Consider the following 22,976-nt stretch of genomic DNA (forward strand, 5'->3'; position numbering starts at 1 on the left):
GTCTTACTTTCGATTAATAAGGCGATTTTGGAATGAGAGTATCTATCACCCGCAGGAAAGCTGCTACAATCAAATGTTTGTTCTCGTTAGAGTTCTCTCTAGAAGAGCTTTCACTGCAAGCTGCACATTCCCTCCTAACAGCAAGCTTTAGGATAGGCTACTGAGCTGTGACTTATTTTCGCCTAATAAGGTGATTTGGAAAAGAGATTTTCTATCTCCCGCAGAGAAGATGCTACCATCAAATGTTTGCTCTCGTTAGAGTTCTCTCTAGAAGAGCTTTCACTGCAAGCTGCAGATTCCCTCCTAACAGCAAGCTTTAGGATAGGCTACTGATCAGTGACTTAGTTTAGCCTAATAAGGCGATTTTGGAAAAGAGAGTATGTATCTCCCGCAGGGAAGCTGCTACCATCAAATGCTTACTCTCGTTAGAGTCCTGCCTCGAAGCGCTTTCACTGCAAGCTGAAGATTCCCTCCTAACAGCAAGCTTTAGGATAGGCTACTGAGCTGTGGCTTACTTTCGACTAATCACGCGATTTTGGAAAAGAGAGTATCTCCCGCAAGGACGCTGCTACCATCAAATGATGCCTATCGTTATAGTTCTCTCTCGAAGCGCTTTCACTGCAAGCTGCACATTCCCTCCTAACAGCAAGCTTTAGGATAGGCTACTGAGCAGTGACTTAGTTTAGCCTAATAAGGCGATTTTGGAATGAGAGCGTATATCACCCGCAGGGAAGCTGCTACAATCAAATGTTTGCTCTCGTTAGAGTTCTCTCTAGAAGAGCTTTCACTGCAAGCTGCACATTCCCTCCTAACAGCAAGCTTTAGGATAGGCTACTGAGCTGTGACTTATTTTCGCCTAATCACGCGATTTTGGAAAAGAGAGTATCTCCCGCAAGGACGCTGCTACCATCAAATGCTTACTCTCGTTAGAGTCCTGCCTCGAAGCGCTTTCACTGCAAGCTGAAGATTCCCTCCTAACAGCAAGCTTTAGGATAGGCTACTGAGCAGTGACTTACTTTCGCCTAATAAGGCGATTTTGGAATGAGAGTATCTATCTCCCGCAGGGAAGCTGATACAATCAAATGGTGGCTCTCGTCAGAGTCCCTCACTCGAAGCGCTTTCACTCCAAGCTGCAGATTCCCTCCTAACAGCAAGCTTTAGGATAGGCTACTGAGCAGTGACTTACTTTCGCCTAATCACACGATTTTGGAAAAGAGAGTATGTATCTCCCGCAAGGAAGCTGCTACCATCAAATGATAGCTATCGTTATAGTTCTCTCTCGAAACGCTTTCACAGCAAGCTTAAAATTCCCTCCTAACAGCAAGCTTTAGGATAGGCTACTGAGCTGTGACTTATTTTCGCCTAGTAAGGCGATATTGGAATAAGAGTATCTATCACCCGCAGGGAAGCTGCTACAATCAAATTCTTGCTCTCGTTAGAGTCCTGTCTGGAAGCGCTTTCAGTGCAAGCTGCACATTCCCTCCTAACAGCAAGCTTTAGGATAGGCTACTGAGCTGTGACTTATTTTCGCCTAGTAAGGCGCTATTGGAATAAGAGTATCTATGTCCCGCAGGGAAGCGGCTACCATCTAAGGCTTGCTCTCGTTAGAGTCGTCTCTAGAAGCGCTTTCACTGCTAGCTGCACGTTCCCTCCTAATAGCAAGCTTTAGTATAGGGTACAGCGTTCTGTCTTACTTCCGCCTAATAAGGCGATTTGGAAAAGAGATTTTCTATCTCCCGCAGGGAAGCTGCTACCATCAAATGCTTACTCTCGTTAGAGTCCTGCCTCGAAGCGCTTTCACTGCAAGCTGAAGATTCCCTCCTAACAGCAAGCTTTAGGATAGGCTACTGAGCTGTGGCTTACTTTCGCCTAATCACGCGATTTTGGAAAAGAGAGTATCTCCCGCAAGGACGCTGCTACCATCAAATGATGCCTATCGTTATAGTTCTCTCTCGAAGCGCTTTCACTGCAAGCTGAAGATTCCCTCCCAACAGCAAGCTTTAGGATAGGCTACTGAGCTGTGGATTACTTTCGCCTAATAAGGCGATTTTGGAATGAGAGCGTATATCACCCGCAGGGAAGCTGCTACAATCAAATGTTTGCTCTCGTTAGAGTTCTCTCTAGAAGAGCTTTCACTGCAAGCTGCACATTCCCTCCTAACAGCAAGCTTTAGGATAGGCTACTGAGCAGTGACTTAGTTTAGCCTAATAAGGCGATTTTGGAATGAGAGCGTATATCACCCGCAGGGAAGCTGCTACAATCAAATGTTTGCTCTCGTTAGAGTTCTCTCTAGAAGAGCTTTCACTGCAAGCTGCACATTCCCTCCTAACAGCAAGCTTTAGGATAGGCTACTGAGCTGTGACTTATTTTCGCCTAATCACGCGATTTTGGAAAAGAGATTATCTCCCGCAAGGAAGCTGCTACCATCAAATGATGCCTATCGTTATAGTTCTCTCTCGAAGCGCTTTCACTGCAAGCTGAAGATTCCCTCCTAACAGCAAGCTTTAGGATAGGCTACTGAGCTGTGACTTATTTTGGCCTAGTAAGGCGATATTGGAATAAGAGTGTCTATGTCTCGCTGGGAAGCGGCTACCATCTAAGGCTTGATCTCGTTAGAGTCGTCTCTAGAAGCGCTTTCACTGCAAGCTGAAGATTCCCTCCTAACAGCAAGCTTTAGGATAGGCTACTGAGTTGTGTCTTACTTTCGCATAATCTGGCGATTTTGGAATGAGAGTATCTATCACCCGCAGGGAAGCTGCTACAATCAAATGCTTGCTCTCGTTAGAGTTCTCTCTCGAAGCGCTTTCACTGCAAGCTGAAGATTCCCTCCTAACAGCAAGCTTTAGGATAGGCTACTGAGCAGTGACTTAGTTTAGCCTAATAAGGCGATTTTGGAAAAGAGAGTATGTATCTCCCGCAAGGAAGCTGCTACTATCAAATGCTTACTCTCGTTAGAGTCCTGCCTCGAAGCGCTTTCACTGCAAGCTGAAGATTCCCTCCTAACAGCAAGCTTTAGGATAGGCTACTGAGCAGTGACTTATTTTCGCCTAATCACGCCTATCGCCTAGTAAGGCGATATTGGAATAAGAGTATCTATGTCTCGCAGGGAAGCGGCTACCATCTAAGGCTTTCTCTCGTTAGAGTCCCTTACTCGACGCGCTTTCACTGCAAGCTGAAGATTCTCTCCTAAGAGCAAGCTTTAGGATAGGCTACTGAGCTGTGGATTACTTTCGCCTAATAAGGCGATTTTGGAATGAGAGCGTATATCACCCGCAGGGAAGCTGCTACAATCAAATGTTTGCTCTCGTTAGAGTTCTCTCTAGAAGAGCTTTCACTGCAAGCTGAAGACTCCCTCCTAACAGCAAGCTTTAGGATAGGCTACTGAGCAGTGACTTACTTTCGCCTAATAAGGCGATTTTGGAATGAGAGTATCTATCACCCGCAGGGAAGCTGCTACATCAAATGCTGGCTCTCGTTAGAGTCCTCTCTCGAAGCGCTTTCAGTGCAAGCTGCACATTCCCTCCTAACAGCAAGCTTTAGGATAGGCTACTGAGCTGTGACTTATTTTCGCCTAGTAAGGCGCTATTGGAATAAGAGTATCTATCACCCGCAGGGAAGCGGCTACCATCTAAGGCTTGCTCTCGTTAGAGTCGTCTCTAGAAGCGCTTTCACTGCTAGCTGCACGTTCCCTCCTAATAGCAAGCTTTAGTATAGGGTACAGCGTTCTGCCTTACTTCCGCCTAATAAGGCGATTTGGAAAAGAGATTTTCTATCTCCCGCAGGAAAGATGCTACCATCAAATATTGGCTCTCGTTAGAGTCCTGCCTCGAAGCGCTTTCACTGCAAGCTGAAGACTCCCTCCTAACAGCAAGCTTTAGGATAGGCTACTGAGCTGTGTCTTACTTTCGATTAATAAGGCGATTTTGGAATGAGAGCGTATATCACCCGCAGGGAAGCTGCTACAATCAAATGTTTGCTCTCGTTAGAGTTCTCTCTAGAAGAGCTTTCACTGCAAGCTGCACATTCCCTCCTAACAGCAAGCTTTAGGATAGGCTACTGAGCTGTGACTTAGTTTAGCCTAATAAGGCGATTTTGGAAAAGAGGGTATGTTATCTCCCGCAGGGAAGCTGCTACCATCAAATGCTTACTCTCGTTAGAGTCCTGCCTCGAAGCGCTTTCACTGCAAGCTGAAGATTCCCTCCTAACAGCAAGCTTTAGGATAGGCTACTGAGTTGTGGCTTAATTTCGCCTAATAAGGCGATTTTGGAATGAGAGTATCTATCTCGAGCAGGAAAGCGGCTACCATCAAATGATAACTATCATTATAGTTCTCTCTCGAAGCGCTTTCACTGCAAGCTGCACATTCCCTCCTAACAGCAAGCTTTAGGATAGGCTACTGAGCTGTGTCTTACTTTCGATTAATAAGGCGATTATGGAAAAGAGAGTATGTATCTCCCGCAGGGAAGCTGCTACCATCAAATGCTTACTCTCGTTAGAGTCCTGCCTCGAAGCGCTTTCACTGCAAGCTGAAGATTCCCTCCTAACAGCAAGCTTTAGGATAGGCTACTGAGCAGTGACTTACTTTCGCCTAATAAGGCGATTTTGGAATGAGATTATCTATCACCCGCAGGGAAGCTGCTACATCAAATGCTGGCTCTCGTTAGAGTCCTCTCTCGAAGCGCTTTCACTGCAAGCTGCACATTCGCTCCTAACAGCAAGCTTTAGGATAGGCTACTGAGCTGTGGCTTACTTTCGCCTAATCACGCGATTTTGGAAAAGAGAGTATCTCCCGCAAGGACGCTGCTTCCATCAAATGATGCCTATCGTTATAGTTCTCTCTCGAAGCGCTTTCACTGCAAGCTGCACATTCCCTCCTAACAGCAAGCTTTAGGATAGGCTACTGAGCAGTGACTTACTTTCGCCTAATAATGCGATTTTGGAATGAGAGCGTTTATCACCCGCAGGGAAGCTGCTACAATCAAATGTTTGCTCTCGTTAGAGTTCTCTCTAGAAGAGCTTTCACTGCAAGCTGCACATTCCCTCCTAACAGCAAGCTTTAGGATAGGCTACTGAGCAGTGACTTACTTTCGCCTAATAAGGCGATTTTGGAAAAGAGAGTATGTATCTCCCGCAGGGAAGAAGCTACCATCAAATGCTTACTCTCGTTAGAGTCCTCTCCCGAACCGCTTTCACTGCAAGCTGCAGATTCCCTCCTAAAAGCAAGCTTTAGTATAGGCTACTGAGCTGTGGCTTACTTTCGCCTAATCACGCGATTTTGGAAAAGAGAGAATCTCCCGCAAGGAAGCTGCTACCATCAAATGATGGCTATCGTTATAGTTCTCTCTCGAAGCGCTTTCACTGCAAGCTGAAGATTCCCTCCTAACAGCAAGCTTTAGGATAGGCTACTGAGTTGTGGCTTAATTTCGCCTAATAAGGCGATTTTGGAATGAGAGTATCTATCTCGAGCAGGAAAGCGGCTACCATCAAATGATAACTATCATTATAGTTCTCTCTCGAAGCGCTTTCACTGCAAGCTGCACATTCCCTCCTAACAGCAAGCTTTAGGATAGGCTACTGAGCTGTGTCTTATTTTCGCCTAATAAGGCGATTTGGAAAAGAGATTTTCTATCTCCCGCAGGGAAGATGCTACCATCAAATGCTTACTCTCGTTAGAGTCCTCTCCCGAACCGCTTTCACTGCAAGCTGCAGATTCCCTCCTAACAGCAAGCTTTAGGATATGCTACTGAGCTGTGGCTTACTTTCGCCTAATAAGGCGATTTTGTAATGAGAGCATATATCACCCGCAGGGAAGCTGCTACAATCAAATTCTTGCTCTCGTTAGAGTCCTGTCTGGAAGCGCTTTCAGTGCAAGCTGCACATTCCCTCCTAACAGCAAGCTTTAGGATAGGCTACTGAGCTGTGACTTATTTTCGCCTAGTAAGGCGCTATTGGAATAAGAGTATCTATGTCCCGCAGGGAAGCGGCTACCATCTAAGGCTTGCTCTCGTTAGAGTCGTCTCTAGAAGCGCTTTCACTGCTAGCTGCACGTTCCCTCCTAATAGCAAGCTTTAGTATAGGGTACAGCGTTCTGTCTTACTTCCGCCTAATAAGGCGATTTGGAAAAGAGATTTTCTATCTCCCGCAGGAAAGATGCTACCATCAAATATTGGCTCTCGTTAGAGTCCTGCCTCGAAGCGCTTTCACTGCAAGCTGAAGACTCCCTCCTAACAGCAAGCTTTAGGATAGGCTACTGAGCTGTGTCTTACTTTCGATTAATAAGGCGATTTTGGAATGAGAGCGTATATCACCCGAAGGAAAGCTGCTACAATCAAATGTTTGCTCTCGTTAGAGTTCTCTCTAGAAGAGCTTTCACTGCAAGCTGCACATTCCCTCCTAACAGCAAGCTTTAGGATAGGCTACTGAGCTGTGACTTATTTTCGCCTAATAAGGTGATTTGGAAAAGAGATTTTCTATCTCCCGCAGGGAAGCTGCTACAATCAAATGTTTGCTCTCGTTAGAGTTCTCTCTAGAAGAGCTTTCACTGCAAGCTGCACATTCCCTCCTAACAGCAAGCTTTAGGATAGGCTACTGAGCTGTGACTTAGTTTAGCCTAATAAGGCGATTTTGGAAAAGAGAGTATGTTATCTCCCGCAGGGAAGCTGCTACCATCAAATGCTTACTCTCGTTAGAGTCCTGCCTCGAAGCGCTTTCACTGCAAGCTGAAGATTCCCTCCTAACAGCAAGCTTTAGGATAGGCTACTGAGCTGTGGCTTACATTCGCCTAATCACGCGATTTTGGAAAAGAGATTATCTCCCGCAAGGACGCTGCTACCATCAAATGATGCCTATCGTTATAGTTCTCTCTCGAAGCGCTTTCACTGCAAGCTGCACATTCCCTCCTAACAGCAAGCTTTAGGATAGGCTACTGAGCAGTGACTTAGTTTAGCCTAATAAGGCGATTTTGGAATGAGAGCGTATATCACCCGCAGGGAAGCTGCTACAATCAAATGTTTGCTCTCGTTAGAGTTCTCTCTAGAAGAGCTTTCACTGCAAGCTGCACATTCCCTCCTAACAGCAAGCTTTAGGATAGGCTACTGAGCTGTGACTTATTTTCGCCTAATCACGCGATTTTGGAAAAGAGATTATCTCCCGCAAGGAAGCTGCTACCATCAAATGATGCCTATCGTTATAGTTCTCTCTCGAAGCGCTTTCACTGCAAGCTGAAGATTCCCTCCTAACAGCAAGCTTTAGGATAGGCTACTGAGCTGTGACTTATTTTCGCCTAGTAAGGCGATATTGGAATAAGAGTGTCTATGTCTCGCTGGGAAGCGGCTACCATCTAAGGCTTGATCTCGTTAGAGTCGTCTCTAGAAGCGCTTTCACTGCAAGCTGAAGATTCCCTCCTAACAGCAAGCTTTAGGATAGGCTACTGAGTTGTGTCTTACTTTCGCATAATCTGGCTTTTTTGGAATGAGAGTATCTATCACCCGCAGGGAAGCTGCTACAATCAAATGTTTTCTCTCGTTAGAGTTCTCTCTCGAAGCGCTTTCACTGCAAGCTGAAGATTCCCTCCTAACAGCAAGCTTTAGGATATGCTACTGAGCTGTGGCTTACTTTCGCCTAATAAGGCGATTTTGTAATGAGAGCATATATCACCCGCAGGGAAGCTGCTACAATCAAATTCTTGCTCTCGTTAGAGTCCTGTCTGGAAGCGCTTTCAGTGCAAGCTGCACATTCCCTCCTAACAGCAAGCTTTAGGATAGGCTACTGAGCTGTGACTTATTTTCGCCTAGTAAGGCGCTATTGGAATAAGAGTATCTATGTCCCGCAGGGAAGCGGCTACCATCTAAGGCTTGCTCTCGTTAGAGTCGTCTCTAGAAGCGCTTTCACTGCTAGCTGCACGTTCCCTCCTAATAGCAAGCTTTAGTATAGGGTACAGCGTTCTGTCTTACTTCCGCCTAATAAGGCGATTTGGAAAAGAGATTTTTCTATCTCCCGCAGGAAAGATGCTACCATCAAATATTGGCTCTCGTTAGAGTCCAGCCTCGAAGCGCTTTCACTGCAAGCTGCAGACTCCCTCCTAACAGCAAGCTTTAGGATAGGCTACTGAGCTGTGTCTTACTTTCGACTAATAAGGCGATTTTGGAATGAGAGCGTATATCACCCGAAGGAAAGCTGCTACAATCAAATGTTTGCTCTCGTTAGAGTTCTCTCTAGAAGAGCTTTCACTGCAAGCTGCACATTCCCTCCTAACAGCAAGCTTTAGGATAGGCTACTGAGCTGTGACTTATTTTCGCCTAATAAGGTGATTTGGAAAAGAGATTTTCTATCTCCCGCAGGGAAGCTGCTACAATCAAATGTTTGCTCTCGTTAGAGTTCTCTCTAGAAGAGCTTTCACTGCAAGCTGCACATTCCCTCCTAACAGCAAGCTTTAGGATAGGCTACTGAGCTGTGACTTAGTTTAGCCTAATAAGGCGATTTTGGAAAAGAGAGTATGTATCTCCCGCAGGGAAGCTGCTACCATCAAATGCTTACTCTCGTTAGAGTCCTGCCTCGAAGCGCTTTCACTGCAAGCTGAAGATTCCCTCCTAACAGCAAGCTTTAGGATAGGCTACTGAGCTGTGGCTTATTTTCGCCTAATCACGCGATTTTGGAAAAGAGAGTATCTCCCGCAAGGACGCTGCTACCATCAAATGATGCCTATCGTTATAGTTCTCTCTCGAAGCGCTTTCACTGCAAGCTGAAGATTCCCTCCCAACAGCAAGCTTTAGGATAGGCTACTGAGCTGTGGATTACTTTCGCCTAATAAGGCGATTTTGGAATGAGAGCGTATATCACCTGCAGGGAAGCTGCTACAATCAAATGTTTGCTCTCGTTAGAGTTCTCTCTAGAAGAGCTTTCACTGCAAGCTGCACATTCCCTCCTAACAGCAAGCTTTAGGATAGGCTACTGAGCAGTGACTTAGTTTAGCCTAATAAGGCGATTTTGGAATGAGAGCGTATATCACCCGCAGGGAAGCTGCTACAATCAAATGTTTGCTCTCGTTAAAGTTCTCTCTAGAAGAGCTTTCACTGCAAGCTGCACATTCCCTCCTAACAGCAAGCTTTAGGATAGGCTACTGAGCTGTGACTTATTTTCGCCTAATCACGCGATTTTGGAAAAGAGATTATCTCCCGCAAGGAAGCTGCTACCATCAAATGATGCCTATCGTTATAGTTCTCTCTCGAAGCGCTTTCACTGCAAGCTGAAGATTCCCTCCTAACAGCAAGCTTTAGGATAGGCTACTGAGCTGTGACTTATTTTCGCCTAGTAAGGCGATATTGGAATAAGAGTGTCTATGTCTCGCTGGGAAGCGGCTACCATCTAAGGCTTGATCTCGTTAGAGTCGTCTCTAGAAGCGCTTTCACTGCAAGCTGAAGATTCCCTCCTAACAGCAAGCTTTAGGATAGGCTACTGAGTTGTGTCTTACTTTCGCATAATCTGGCGATTTTGGAATGAGAGTATCTATCACCCGCAGGGAAGCTGCTACAATCAAATGCTTGCTCTCGTTAGAGTTCTCTCTCGAAGCGCTTTCACTGCAAGCTGAAGATTCCCTCCTAACAGCAAGCTTTAGGATAGGCTACTGAGCAGTGACTTAGTTTAGCCTAATAAGGCGATTTTGGAAAAGAGAGTATGTATCTCCCGCAAGGAAGCTGCTACCATCAAATGCTTACTCTCGTTAGAGTCCTGCCTCGAAGCGCTTTCACTGCAAGCTGAAGATTCCCTCCTAACAGCAAGCTTTAGGATAGGCTACTGAGCAGTGACTTATTTTCGCCTAATCACGCCTATCGCCTAGTTAGGCGATATTGGAATAAGAGTATCTATGTCTCGCAGGGAATCGGCTACCATCTAAGGCTTTCTCTCGTTAGAGTCCCTTACTCGACGCGCTTTCACTGCAAGCTGAAGATTCTCTCCTAAGAGCAAGCTTTAGGATAGGCTACTGAGCTGTGGATTACTTTCGCCTAATAAGGCGATTTTGGAATGAGAGCGTATATCACCCGCAGGGAAGCTGCTACAATCAAATGTTTGCTCTCGTTAGAGTTCTCTCTAGAAGAGCTTTCACTGCAAGCTGAAGACTCCCTCCTAACAGCAAGCTTTAGGATAGGCTACTGAGCAGTGACTTACTTTCGCCTAATAAGGCGATTTTGGAATGAGAGTATCTATCACCCGCAGGGAAGCTGCTACATCAAATGCTGGCTCTCGTTAGAGTTCTCTCTCGAAGCGCTTTCACTGCAAGCTGCACATTCGCTCCTAACAGCAAGCTTTAGGATAGGCTACTGAGCTGTGGCTTACTTTCGCCTAATCACGCGATTTTGGAAAAGAGAGTATCTCCCGCAAGGACGCTGCTACCATCAAATGCTTACTCTCGTTAGAGTCCTGCCTCGAAGCGCTTTCACTGCAAGCTGAAGATTCCCTCCTAACAGCAAGCTTTAGGATAGGCTACTGAGCAGTGACTTACTTTCGCCTAATAAGGCGATTTTGGAATGAGAGTATCTATCTCCCGCAGGGAAGCTGATACAATCAAATGGTGGCTCTCGTCAGAGTCCCTCACTCGAAGCGCTTTCACTCCAAGCTGCAGATTCCCTCCTAACAGCAAGCTTTAGGATAGGCTACTGAGCAGTGACTTACTTTCGCCTAATCACACGATTTTGGAAAAGAGAGTATGTATCTCCCGCAAGGAAGCTGCTACCATCAAATGATAGCTATCGTTATAGTTCTCTCTCGAAACGCTTTCACTGCAAGCTTAAGATTCCCTCCTAACAGCAAGCTTTAGGATAGGCTACTGAGCTGTGACTTATTTTCGCCTAGTAAGGCGATATTGGAATAAGAGTATCTATCACCCGCAGGGAAGCTGCTACAATCAAATTCTTGCTCTCGTTAGAGTCCTGTCTGGAAGCGCTTTCAGTGCAAGCTGCACATTCCCTCCTAACAGCAAGCTTTAGGATAGGCTACTGAGCTGTGACTTATTTTCGCCTAGTAAGGCGCTATTGGAATAAGAGTATCTATGTCCCGCAGGGAAGCGGCTACCATCTAAGGCTTGCTCTCGTTAGAGTCGTCTCTAGAAGCGCTTTCACTGCTAGCTGCACGTTCCCTCCTAATAGCAAGCTTTAGTATAGGGTACAGCGTTCTGTCTTACTTCCGCCTAATAAGGCGATTTGGAAAAGAGATTTTCTATCTCCCGCAGGAAAGATGCTACCATCAAATATTGGCTCTCGTTAGAGTCCTGCCTCGAAGCGCTTTCACTGCAAGCTGAAGACTCCCTCCTAACAGCAAGCTTTAGGATAGGCTACTGAGCTGTGTCTTACTTTCGATTAATAAGGCGATTTTGGAATGAGAGTATCTATCACCCGCAGGAAAGCTGCTACAATCAAATGTTTGTTCTCGTTAGAGTTCTCTCTAGAAGAGCTTTCACTGCAAGCTGCACATTCCCTCCTAACAGCAAGCTTTAGGATAGGCTACTGAGCTGTGACTTATTTTCGCCTAATAAGGTGATTTGGAAAAGAGATTTTCTATCTCCCGCAGAGAAGATGCTACCATCAAATGTTTGCTCTCGTTAGAGTTCTCTCTAGAAGAGCTTTCACTGCAAGCTGCAGATTCCCTCCTAACAGCAAGCTTTAGGATAGGCTACTGATCAGTGACTTAGTTTAGCCTAATAAGGCGATTTTGGAAAAGAGAGTATGTATCTCCCGCAGGGAAGCTGCTACCATCAAATGCTTACTCTCGTTAGAGTCCTGCCTCGAAGCGCTTTCACTGCAAGCTGAAGATTCCCTCCTAACAGCAAGCTTTAGGATAGGCTACTGAGCTGTGGCTTATTTTCGCCTAATCACGCGATTTTGGAAAAGAGAGTATCTCCCGCAAGGACGCTGCTACCATCAAATGATGCCTATCGTTATAGTTCTCTCTCGAAGCGCTTTCACTGCAAGCTGAAGATTCCCTCCCAACAGCAAGCTTTAGGATAGGCTACTGAGCTGTGGATTACTTTCGCCTAATAAGGCGATTTTGGAATGAGAGCGTATATCACCTGCAGGGAAGCTGCTACAATCAAATGTTTGCTCTCGTTAGAGTTCTCTCTAGAAGAGCTTTCACTGCAAGCTGCACATTCCCTCCTAACAGCAAGCTTTAGGATAGGCTACTGAGCAGTGACTTAGTTTAGCCTAATAAGGCGATTTTGGAATGAGAGCGTATATCACCCGCAGGGAAGCTGCTACAATCAAATGTTTGCTCTCGTTAAAGTTCTCTCTAGAAGAGCTTTCACTGCAAGCTGCACATTCCCTCCTAACAGCAAGCTTTAGGATAGGCTACTGAGCTGTGACTTATTTTCGCCTAATCACGCGATTTTGGAAAAGAGATTATCTCCCGCAAGGAAGCTGCTACCATCAAATGATGCCTATCGTTATAGTTCTCTCTCGAAGCGCTTTCACTGCAAGCTGAAGATTCCCTCCTAACAGCAAGCTTTAGGATAGGCTACTGAGCTGTGACTTATTTTCGCCTAGTAAGGCGATATTGGAATAAGAGTGTCTATGTCTCGCTGGGAAGCGGCTACCATCTAAGGCTTGATCTCGTTAGAGTCGTCTCTAGAAGCGCTTTCACTGCAAGCTGAAGATTCCCTCCTAACAGCAAGCTTTAGGATAGGCTACTGAGTTGTGTCTTACTTTCGCATAATCTGGCGATTTTGGAATGAGAGTATCTATCACCCGCAGGGAAGCTGCTACAATCAAATGCTTGCTCTCGTTAGAGTTCTCTCTCGAAGCGCTTTCACTGCAAGCTGAAGATTCCCTCCTAACAGCAAGCTTTAGGATAGGCTACTGAGCAGTGACTTAGTTTAGCCTAATAAGGCGATTTTGGAAAAGAGAGTATGTATCTCCCGCAAGGAAGCTGCTACCATCAAATGCTTACTCTCGTTAGAGTCCTGCCTCGAAGCGCTTTCACTGCAAGCTGAAGATTCCCTCCTAACAGCAAGCTTTAGGATAGGCTACTGAGCAGTGACTTATTTTCGCCTAATCACGCCTATCGCCTAGTTAGGCGATATTGGAATAAGAGTATCTATGTCTCGCAGGGAATCGGCTACCATCTAAGGCTTTCTCTCGTTAGAGTCCCTTACTCGACGCGCTTTCACTGCAAGCTGAAGATTCTCTCCTAAGAGCAAGCTTTAGGATAGGCTACTGAGCTGTGGATTACTTTCGCCTAATAAGGCGATTTTGGAATGAGAGCGTATATCACCCGCAGGGAAGCTGCTACAATCAAATGTTTGCTCTCGTTAGAGTTCTCTCTAGAAGAGCTTTCACTGCAAGCTGAAGACTCCCTCCTAACAGCAAGCTTTAGGATAGGCTACTGAGCAGTGACTTACTTTCGCCTAATAAGGCGATTTTGGAATGAGAGTATCTATCACCCGCAGGGAAGCTGCTACATCAAATGCTGGCTCTCGTTAGAGTTCTCTCTCGAAGCGCTTTCACTGCAAGCTGCACATTCGCTCCTAACAGCAAGCTTTAGGATAGGCTACTGAGCTGTGGCTTACTTTCGCCTAATCACGCGATTTTGGAAAAGAGAGTATCTCCCGCAAGGACGCTGCTACCATCAAATGCTTACTCTCGTTAGAGTCCTGCCTCGAAGCGCTTTCACTGCAAGCTGAAGATTCCCTCCTAACAGCAAGCTTTAGGATAGGCTACTGAGCAGTGACTTACTTTCGCCTAATAAGGCGATTTTGGAATGAGAGTATCTATCTCCCGCAGGGAAGCTGATACAATCAAATGGTGGCTCTCGTCAGAGTCCCTCACTCGAAGCGCTTTCACTCCAAGCTGCAGATTCCCTCCTAACAGCAAGCTTTAGGATAGGCTACTGAGCAGTGACTTACTTTCGCCTAATCACACGATTTTGGAAAAGAGAGTATGTATCTCCCGCAAGGAAGCTGCTACCATCAAATGATAGCTATCGTTATAGTTCTCTCTCGAAACGCTTTCACTGCAAGCTTAAGATTCCCTCCTAACAGCAAGCTTTAGGATAGGCTACTGAGCTGTGACTTATTTTCGCCTAGTAAGGCGATATTGGAATAAGAGTATCTATCACCCGCAGGGAAGCTGCTACAATCAAATTCTTGCTCTCGTTAGAGTCCTGTCTGGAAGCGCTTTCAGTGCAAGCTGCACATTCCCTCCTAACAGCAAGCTTTAGGATAGGCTACTGAGCTGTGACTTATTTTCGCCTAGTAAGGCGCTATTGGAATAAGAGTATCTATGTCCCGCAGGGAAGCGGCTACCATCTAAGGCTTGCTCTCGTTAGAGTCGTCTCTAGAAGCGCTTTCACTGCTAGCTGCACGTTCCCTCCTAATAGCAAGCTTTAGTATAGGGTACAGCGTTCTGTCTTACTTCCGCCTAATAAGGCGATTTGGAAAAGAGATTTTCTATCTCCCGCAGGAAAGATGCTACCATCAAATATTGGCTCTCGTTAGAGTCCTGCCTCGAAGCGCTTTCACTGCAAGCTGAAGACTCCCTCCTAACAGCAAGCTTTAGGATAGGCTACTGAGCTGTGTCTTACTTTCGATTAATAAGGCGATTTTGGAATGAGAGTATCTATCACCCGCAGGAAAGCTGCTACAATCAAATGTTTGTTCTCGTTAGAGTTCTCTCTAGAAGAGCTTTCACTGCAAGCTGCACATTCCCTCCTAACAGCAAGCTTTAGGATAGGCTACTGAGCTGTGACTTATTTTCGCCTAATAAGGTGATTTGGAAAAGAGATTTTCTATCTCCCGCAGAGAAGATGCTACCATCAAATGTTTGCTCTCGTTAGAGTTCTCTCTAGAAGAGCTTTCACTGCAAGCTGCAGATTCCCTCCTAACAGCAAGCTTTAGGATAGGCTACTGATCAGTGACTTAGTTTAGCCTAATAAGGCGATTTTGGAAAAGAGAGTATGTATCTCCCGCAGGGAAGCTGCTACCATCAAATGCTTACTCTCGTTAGAGTCCTGCCTCGAAGCGCTTTCACTGCAAGCTGAAGATTCCCTCCTAACAGCAAGCTTTAGGATAGGCTACTGAGCTGTGGCTTACTTTCGACTAATCACGCGATTTTGGAAAAGAGAGTATCTCCCGCAAGGACGCTGCTACCATCAAATGATGCCTATCGTTATAGTTCTCTCTCGAAGCGCTTTCACTGCAAGCTGCACATTCCCTCCTAACAGCAAGCTTTAGGATAGGCTACTGAGCAGTGACTTAGTTTAGCCTAATAAGGCGATTTTGGAATGAGAGCGTATATCACCCGCAGGGAAGCTGCTACAATCAAATGTTTGCTCTCGTTAGAGTTCTCTCTAGAAGAGCTTTCACTGCAAGCTGCACATTCCCTCCTAACAGCAAGCTTTAGGATAGGCTACTGAGCTGTGACTTATTTTCGCCTAATCACGCGATTTTGGAAAAGAGATTATCTCCCGCAAGGAAGCTGCTACCATCAAATGATGCCTATCGTTATAGTTCTCTCTCGAAGCGCTTTCACTGCAAGCTGAAGATTCCCTCCTAACAGCAAGCTTTAGGATAGGCTACTGAGCTGTGACTTATTTTCGCCTAGTAAGGCGATATTGGAATAAGAGTGTCTATGTCTCGCAGGGAAGTGGCTACCATCTAAGGCTTGATCTCGTTAGAGTCGTCTCTAGAAGCGCTTTCACTGCAAGCTGAAGATTCCCTCCTAACAGCAAGCTTTAGGATAGGCTACTGAGTTGTGTCTTACTTTCGCATAATCTGGCGATTTTGGAATGAGAGTATCTATCACCCGCAGGGAAGCTGCTACAATCAAATGCTTGCTCTCGTTAGAGTTCTCTCTCGAAGCGCTTTCACTGCAAGCTGAAGATTCCCTCCTAACAGCAAGCTTTAGGATAGGCTACTGAGCAGTGACTTAGTTTAGCCTAATAAGGCGATTTTGGAAAAGAGAGTATGTATCTCCCGCAAGGAAGCTGCTACCATCAAATGCTTACTCTCGTTAGAGTCCTGCCTCGAAGCGCTTTCACTGCAAGCTGAAGATTCCCTCCTAACAGCAAGCTTTAGGATAGGCTACTGAGCAGTGACTTATTTTCGCCTAATCACGCCTATCGCCTAGTAAGGCGATATTGGAATAAGAGTATCTATGTCTCGCAGGGAAGCGGCTACCATCTAAGGCTTTCTCTCGTTAGAGTCCCTTACTCGACGCGCTTTCACTGCAAGCTGAAGATTCTCTCCTAAGAGCAAGCTTTAGGATAGGCTACTGAGCTGTGGATTACTTTCGCCTAATAAGGCGATTTTGGAATGAGAGCGTATATCACCCGCAGGGAAGCTGCTACAATCAAATGTTTGCTCTCGTTAGAGTTCTCTCTAGAAGAGCTTTCACTGCAAGCTGAAGACTCCCTCCTAACAGCAAGCTTTAGGATAGGCTACTGAGCTGTGGCTTACTTTCGCCTAATCACGCGATTTTGGAAAAGAGAGTATCTCCCGCAAGGACGCTGCTACCATCAAATGCTTACTCTCGTTAGAGTCCTGCCTCGAAGCGCTTTCACTGCAAGCTGAAGATTCCCTCCTAACAGCAAGCTTTAGGATAGGCTACTGAGCAGTGACTTACTTTCGCCTAATAAGGCGATTTTGGAATGAGAGTATCTATCTCCCGCAGGGAAGCTGATACAATCAAATGGTGGCTCTCGTCAGAGTCCCTCACTCGAAGCGCTTTCACTCCAAGCTGCAGATTCCCTCCTAACAGCAAGCTTTAGGATAGGCTACTGAGCAGTGACTTACTTTCGCCTAATCACACGATTTTGGAAAAGAGAGTATGTATCTCCCGCAAGGAAGCTGCTACCATCAAATGATAGCTATCGTTATAGTTCTCTCTCGAAACGCTTTCACTGCAAGCTTAAAATTCCCTCCTAACAGCAAGCTTTAGGATAGGCTACTGAGCTGTGACTTATTTTCGCCTAGTAAGGCGATATTGGAATAAGAGTATCTATCACCCGCAGGGAAGCTGCTACAATCAAATTCTTGCTCTCGTTAGAGTCCTGTCTGGAAGCGCTTTCAGTGCAAGCTGCACATTCCCTCCTAACAGCAAGCTTTAGGATAGGCTACTGAGCTGTGACTTATTTTCGCCTAGTAAGGCGGTATTGGAATAAGAGTATCTATGTCCCGCAGGGAAGCGGCTACCATCTAAGGCTTGCTCTCGTTAGAGTCGTCTCTAGAAGCGCTTTCACTGCTAGCTGCACGTTCCCTCCTAATAGCAAGCTTTAGTATAGGGTACAGCGTTCTGTCTTACTTCCGCCTAATAAGGCGATTTGGAAAAGAGATTTTCTATCTCCCGCAGGGAAGCTGCTACCATCAAATGCTTACTCTCGTTAGAGTCCTGCCTCGAAGCGCTTTCACTGCAAGCTGAAGATTCCCTCCTAACAGCAAGCTTTAGGATAGGCTACTGAGCTGTGGCTTACTTTCGCCTAATCACGCGATTTTGGAAAAGAGAGTATCTCCCGCAAGGACGCTGCTACCATCAAATGATGCCTATCGTTATAGTTCTCTCTCGAAGCGCTTTCACTGCAAGCTGAAGATTCCCTCCCAACAGCAAGCTTTAGGATAGGCTACTGAGCTGTGGATTACTTTCGCCTAATAAGGCGATTTTGGAATGAGAGCGTATATCACCCGCAGGGAAGCTGCTACAATCAAATGTTTGCTCTCGTTAGAGTTCTCTCTAGAAGAGCTTTCACTGCAAGCTGCACATTCCCTCCTAACAGCAAGCTTTAGGATAGGCTACTGAGCAGTGACTTAGTTTAGCCTAATAAGGCGATTTTGGAATGAGAGCGTATATCACCCGCAGGGAAGCTGCTACAATCAAATGTTTGCTCTCGTTAGAGTTCTCTCTAGAAGAGCTTTCACTGCAAGCTGCACATTCCCTCCTAACAGCAAGCTTTAGGATAGGCTACTGAGCTGTGACTTATTTTCGCCTAATCACGCGATTTTGGAAAAGAGATTATCTCCCGCAAGGAAGCTGCTACCATCAAATGATGCCTATCGTTATAGTTCTCTCTCGAAGCGCTTTCACTGCAAGCTGAAGATTCCCTCCTAACAGCAAGCTTTAGGATAGGCTACTGAGCTGTGACTTATTTTCGCCTAGTAAGGCGATATTGGAATAAGAGTGTCTATGTCTCGCTGGGAAGCGGCTACCATCTAAGGCTTGATCTCGTTAGAGTCGTCTCTAGAAGCGCTTTCACTGCAAGCTGAAGATTCCCTCCTAACAGCAAGCTTTAGGATAGGCTACTGAGTTGTGTCTTACTTTCGCATAATCTGGCGATTTTGGAATGAGAGTATCTATCACCCGCAGGGAAGCTGCTACAATCAAATGCTTGCTCTCGTTAGAGTTCTCTCTCGAAGCGCTTTCACTGCAAGCTGAAGATTCCCTCCTAACAGCAAGCTTTAGGATAGGCTACTGAGCAGTGACTTAGTTTAGCCTAATAAGGCGATTTTGGAAAAGAGAGTATGTATCTCCCGCAAGGAAGCTGCTACTATCAAATGCTTACTCTCGTTAGAGTCCTGCCTCGAAGCGCTTTCACTGCAAGCTGAAGATTCCCTCCTAACAGCAAGCTTTAGGATAGGCTACTGAGCAGTGACTTATTTTCGCCTAATCACGCCTATCGCCTAGTAAGGCGATATTGGAATAAGAGTATCTATGTCTCGCAGGGAAGCGGCTACCATCTAAGGCTTTCTCTCGTTAGAGTCCCTTACTCGACGCGCTTTCACTGCAAGCTGAAGATTCTCTCCTAAGAGCAAGCTTTAGGATAGGCTACTGAGCTGTGGATTACTTTCGCCTAATAAGGCGATTTTGGAATGAGAGCGTATATCACCCGCAGGGAAGCTGCTACAATCAAATGTTTGCTCTCGTTAGAGTTCTCTCTCGAAGCGCTTTCACTGCAAGCTGAAGATTCCCTCCTAACAGCAAGCTTTAGGATAGGCTACTGAGCAGTGACTTACTTTCGCCTAATAAGGCGATTTTGGAATGAGAGTATCTATCACCCGCAGGGAAGCTGCTACATCAAATGCTGGCTCTCGTTAGAGTCCTCTCTCGAAGCGCTTTCAGTGCAAGCTGCACATTCCCTCCTAACAGCAAGCTTTAGGATAGGCTACTGAGCTGTGACTTATTTTCGCCTAGTAAGGCGCTATTGGAATAAGAGTATCTATCACCCGCAGGGAAGCGGCTACCATCTAAGGCTTGCTCTCGTTAGAGTCGTCTCTAGAAGCGCTTTCACTGCTAGCTGCACGTTCCCTCCTAATAGCAAGCTTTAGTATAGGGTACAGCGTTCTGTCTTACTTCCGCCTAATAAGGCGATTTGGAAAAGAGATTTTCTATCTCCCGCAGGAAAGATGCTACCATCAAATATTTGCTCTCGTTAGAGTCCTGCCTCGAAGCGCTTTCACTGCAAGCTGAAGACTCCCTCCTAACAGCAAGCTTTAGGATAGGCTACTGAGCTGTGTCTTACTTTCGATTAATAAGGCGATTTTGGAATGAGAGCGTATATCACCCGCAGGGAAGCTGCTACAATCAAATGTTTGCTCTCGTTAGAGTTCTCTCTAGAAGAGCTTTCACTGCAAGCTGAAGATTCCCTCCTAACAGCAAGCTTTAGGATAGGCTACTGAGCTGTGGCTTACTTTCGCCTAATCACGCGATTTTGGAAAAGAGAGTATCTCCCGCAAGGACGCTGCTACCATCAAATGATGCCTATCGTTATAGTTCTCTCTCGAAGCGCTTTCACTGCAAGCTGCACATTCCCTCCTAACAGCAAGCTTTAGGATAGGCTACTGAGCAGTGACTTAGTTTAGCCTAATAAGGCGATTTTGGAATGAGAGCGTATATCACCCGCAGGGAAGCTGCTACAATCAAATGTTTGCTCTCGTTAGAGTTCTCTCTAGAAGAGCTTTCACTGCAAGCTGCACATTCCCTCCTAACAGCAAGCTTTAGGATAGGCTACTGAGCTGTGACTTATTTTCGCCTAGTAAGGCGCTATTGGAATAAGAGTATCTATGTCCCGCAGGGAAGCGGCTACCATCTAAGGCTTGCTCTCGTTAGAGTCGTCTCTAGAAGCGCTTTCACTGCTAGCTGCACGTTCCCTCCTAATAGCAAGCTTTAGTATAGGGTACAGCGTTCTGTCTTACTTCCGCCTAATAAGGCGATTTGGAAAAGAGATTTTCTATCTCCCGCAGGAAAGATGCTACCATCAAATATTGGCTCTCGTTAGAGTCCTGCCTCGAAGCGCTTTCACTGCAAGCTGAAGACTCCCTCCTAACAGCAAGCTTTAGGATAGGCTACTGAGCTGTGTCTTACTTTCGATTAATAAGGCGATTTTGGAATGAGAGCGTATATCACCCGCAGGGAAGCTGCTACAATCAAATGTTTGTTCTCGTTAGAGTTCTCTCTAGAAGAGCTTTCACTGCAAGCTGCACATTCCCTCCTAACAGCAAGCTTTAGGATAGGCTACTGAGCTGTGACTTAGTTTAGCCTAATAAGGCGATTTTGGAAAAGAGAGTATGTATCTCCCGCAGGGAAGCTGCTACCATCAAATGCTTACTCTCGTTAGAGTCCTGCCTCGAAGCGCTTTCACTGCAAGCTGAAGATTCCCTCCTAACAGCAAGCTTTAGGATAGGCTACTGAGCAGTGACTTACTTTCGCCTAATCACGCGATTTTGGAAAAGAGAGTATCTCCCGCAAGGACGCTGCTACCATCAAATGATGCCTATCGTTATAGTTCTCTCTCGATGCGCTTTCACTGCAAGCTGAAGATTCCCTCCCAACAGCAAGCTTTAGGATAGGCTACTGAGCTGTGGATTACTTTCGCCTAATAAGGCGATTTTGGAATGAGAGCGTATATCACCCGCAGGGAAGCTGCTACAATCAAATGTTTGCTCTCGTTAGAGTTCTCTCTAGAAGAGCTTTCACTGCAAGCTGCACATTCCCTCCTAACAGCAAGCTTTAGGATAGGCTACTGAGCAGTGACTTAGTTTAGCCTAATAAGGCGATTTTGGAATGAGAGCGTATATCACCCGCAGGGAAGCTGCTACAATCAAATGTTTGCTCTCGTTAGAGTTCTCTCTAGAAGAGCTTTCACTGCAAGCTGCACATTCCCTCCTAACAGCAAGCTTTAGGATAGGCTACTGAGCTGTGACTTATTTTCGCCTAATCACGCGATTTTGGAAAAGAGATTATCTCCCGCAAGGAAGCTGCTACCATCAAATGATGCCTATCGTTATAGTTCTCTCTCGAAGCGCTTTCACTGCAAGCTGAAGATTCCCTCCTAACAGCAAGCTTTAGGATAGGCTACTGAGCTGTGACTTATTTTCGCCTAGTAAGGCGATATTGGAATAAGAGTGTCTATGTCTCGCTGGGAAGCGGCTACCATCTAAGGCTTGATCTCGTTAGAGTCGTCTCTAGAAGCGCTTTCACTGCAAGCTGAAGATTCCCTCCTAACAGCAAGCTTTAGGATAGGCTACTGAGTTGTGTCTTACTTTCGCATAATCTGGCGATTTTGGAATGAGAGTATCTATCACCCGCAGGGAAGCTGCTAGAATCAAATGCTTGCTCTCGTTAGAGTTCTCTCTCGAAGCGCTTTCACTGCAAGCTGAAGATTCCCTCCTAACAGCAAGCTTTAGGATAGGCTACTGAGCAGTGACTTAGTTTAGCCTAATAAGGCGATTTTGGAAAAGAGAGTATGTATCTCCCGCAAGGAAGCTGCTACCATCAAATGCTTACTCTCGTTAGAGTCCGGCCTCGAAGCGCTTTCACTGCAAGCTGAAGATTCCCTCCTAACAGCAAGCTTTAGGATAGGCTACTGAGCAGTGACTTATTTTCGCCTAATCACGCCTATCGCCTAGTAAGGCGATATTGGAATAAGAGTATCTATGTCTCGCAGGGAAGCGGCTACCATCTAAGGCTTTCTCTCGTTAGAGTCCCTTACTCGACGCGCTTTCACTGCAAGCTGAAGATTCTCTCCTAAGAGCAAGCTTTAGGATAGGCTACTGAGCTGTGGATTACTTTCGCCTAATAAGGCGATTTTGGAATGAGAGCGTATATCACCCGCAGGGAAGCTGCTACAATCAAATGTTTGCTCTCGTTAGAGTTCTCTCTAGAAGAGCTTTCACTGCAAGCTGAAGACTCCCTCCTAACAGCAAGCTTTAGGATAGGCTACTGAGCAGTGACTTACTTTCGCCTAATAAGGCGATTTTGGAATGAGAGTATCTATCACCCGCAGGGAAGCTGCTACATCAAATGCTGGCTCTCGTTAGAGTCCTCTCTCGAAGCGCTTTCACTGCAAGCTGCACATTCGCTCTTAACAGCAAGCTTTAGGATAGGCTACTGAGCTGTGGCTTACTTTCGCCTAATCACGCGATTTTGGAAAAGAGAGTATCTCCCGCAAGGACGCTGCTACCATCAAATGCTTACTCTCGTTAGAGTCCTGCCTCGAAGCGCTTTCACTGCAAGCTGAAGATTCCCTCCTAACAGCAAGCTTTAGGATAGGCTACTGAGCAGTGACTTACTTTCGCCTAATAAGGCGATTTTGGAATGAGAGTATCTATCTCCCGCAGGGAAGCTGATACAATCAAATGGTGGCTCTCGTCAGAGTCCCTCACTCGAAGCGCTTTCACTCCAAGCTGCAGATTCCCTCCTAACAGCAAGCTTTAGGATAGGCTACTGAGCAGTGACTTACTTTCGCCTAATCACGCGATTTTGGAAAAGAGAGTATCTCCCGCAAGGACGCTGCTACCATCAAATGATGCCTATCGTTATAGTTCTCTCTCGAAGCGCTTTCACTGCAAGCTGCACATTCCCTCCTAACAGCAAGCTTTAGGATAGGCTACTGAGCAGTGACTTAGTTTAGCCTAATAAGGCGATTTTGGAATGAGAGCGTATATCACCCGCAGGGAAGCTGCTACAATCAAATGTTTGCTCTCGTTAGAGTTCTCTCTAGAA

The sequence above is a fragment of the Phaenicophaeus curvirostris genome, chromosome 1, assembly GCF_032191515.1.
Source record: "Phaenicophaeus curvirostris isolate KB17595 chromosome 1, BPBGC_Pcur_1.0, whole genome shotgun sequence".
NCBI lineage: Eukaryota > Metazoa > Chordata > Aves > Cuculiformes > Cuculidae > Phaenicophaeus > Phaenicophaeus curvirostris.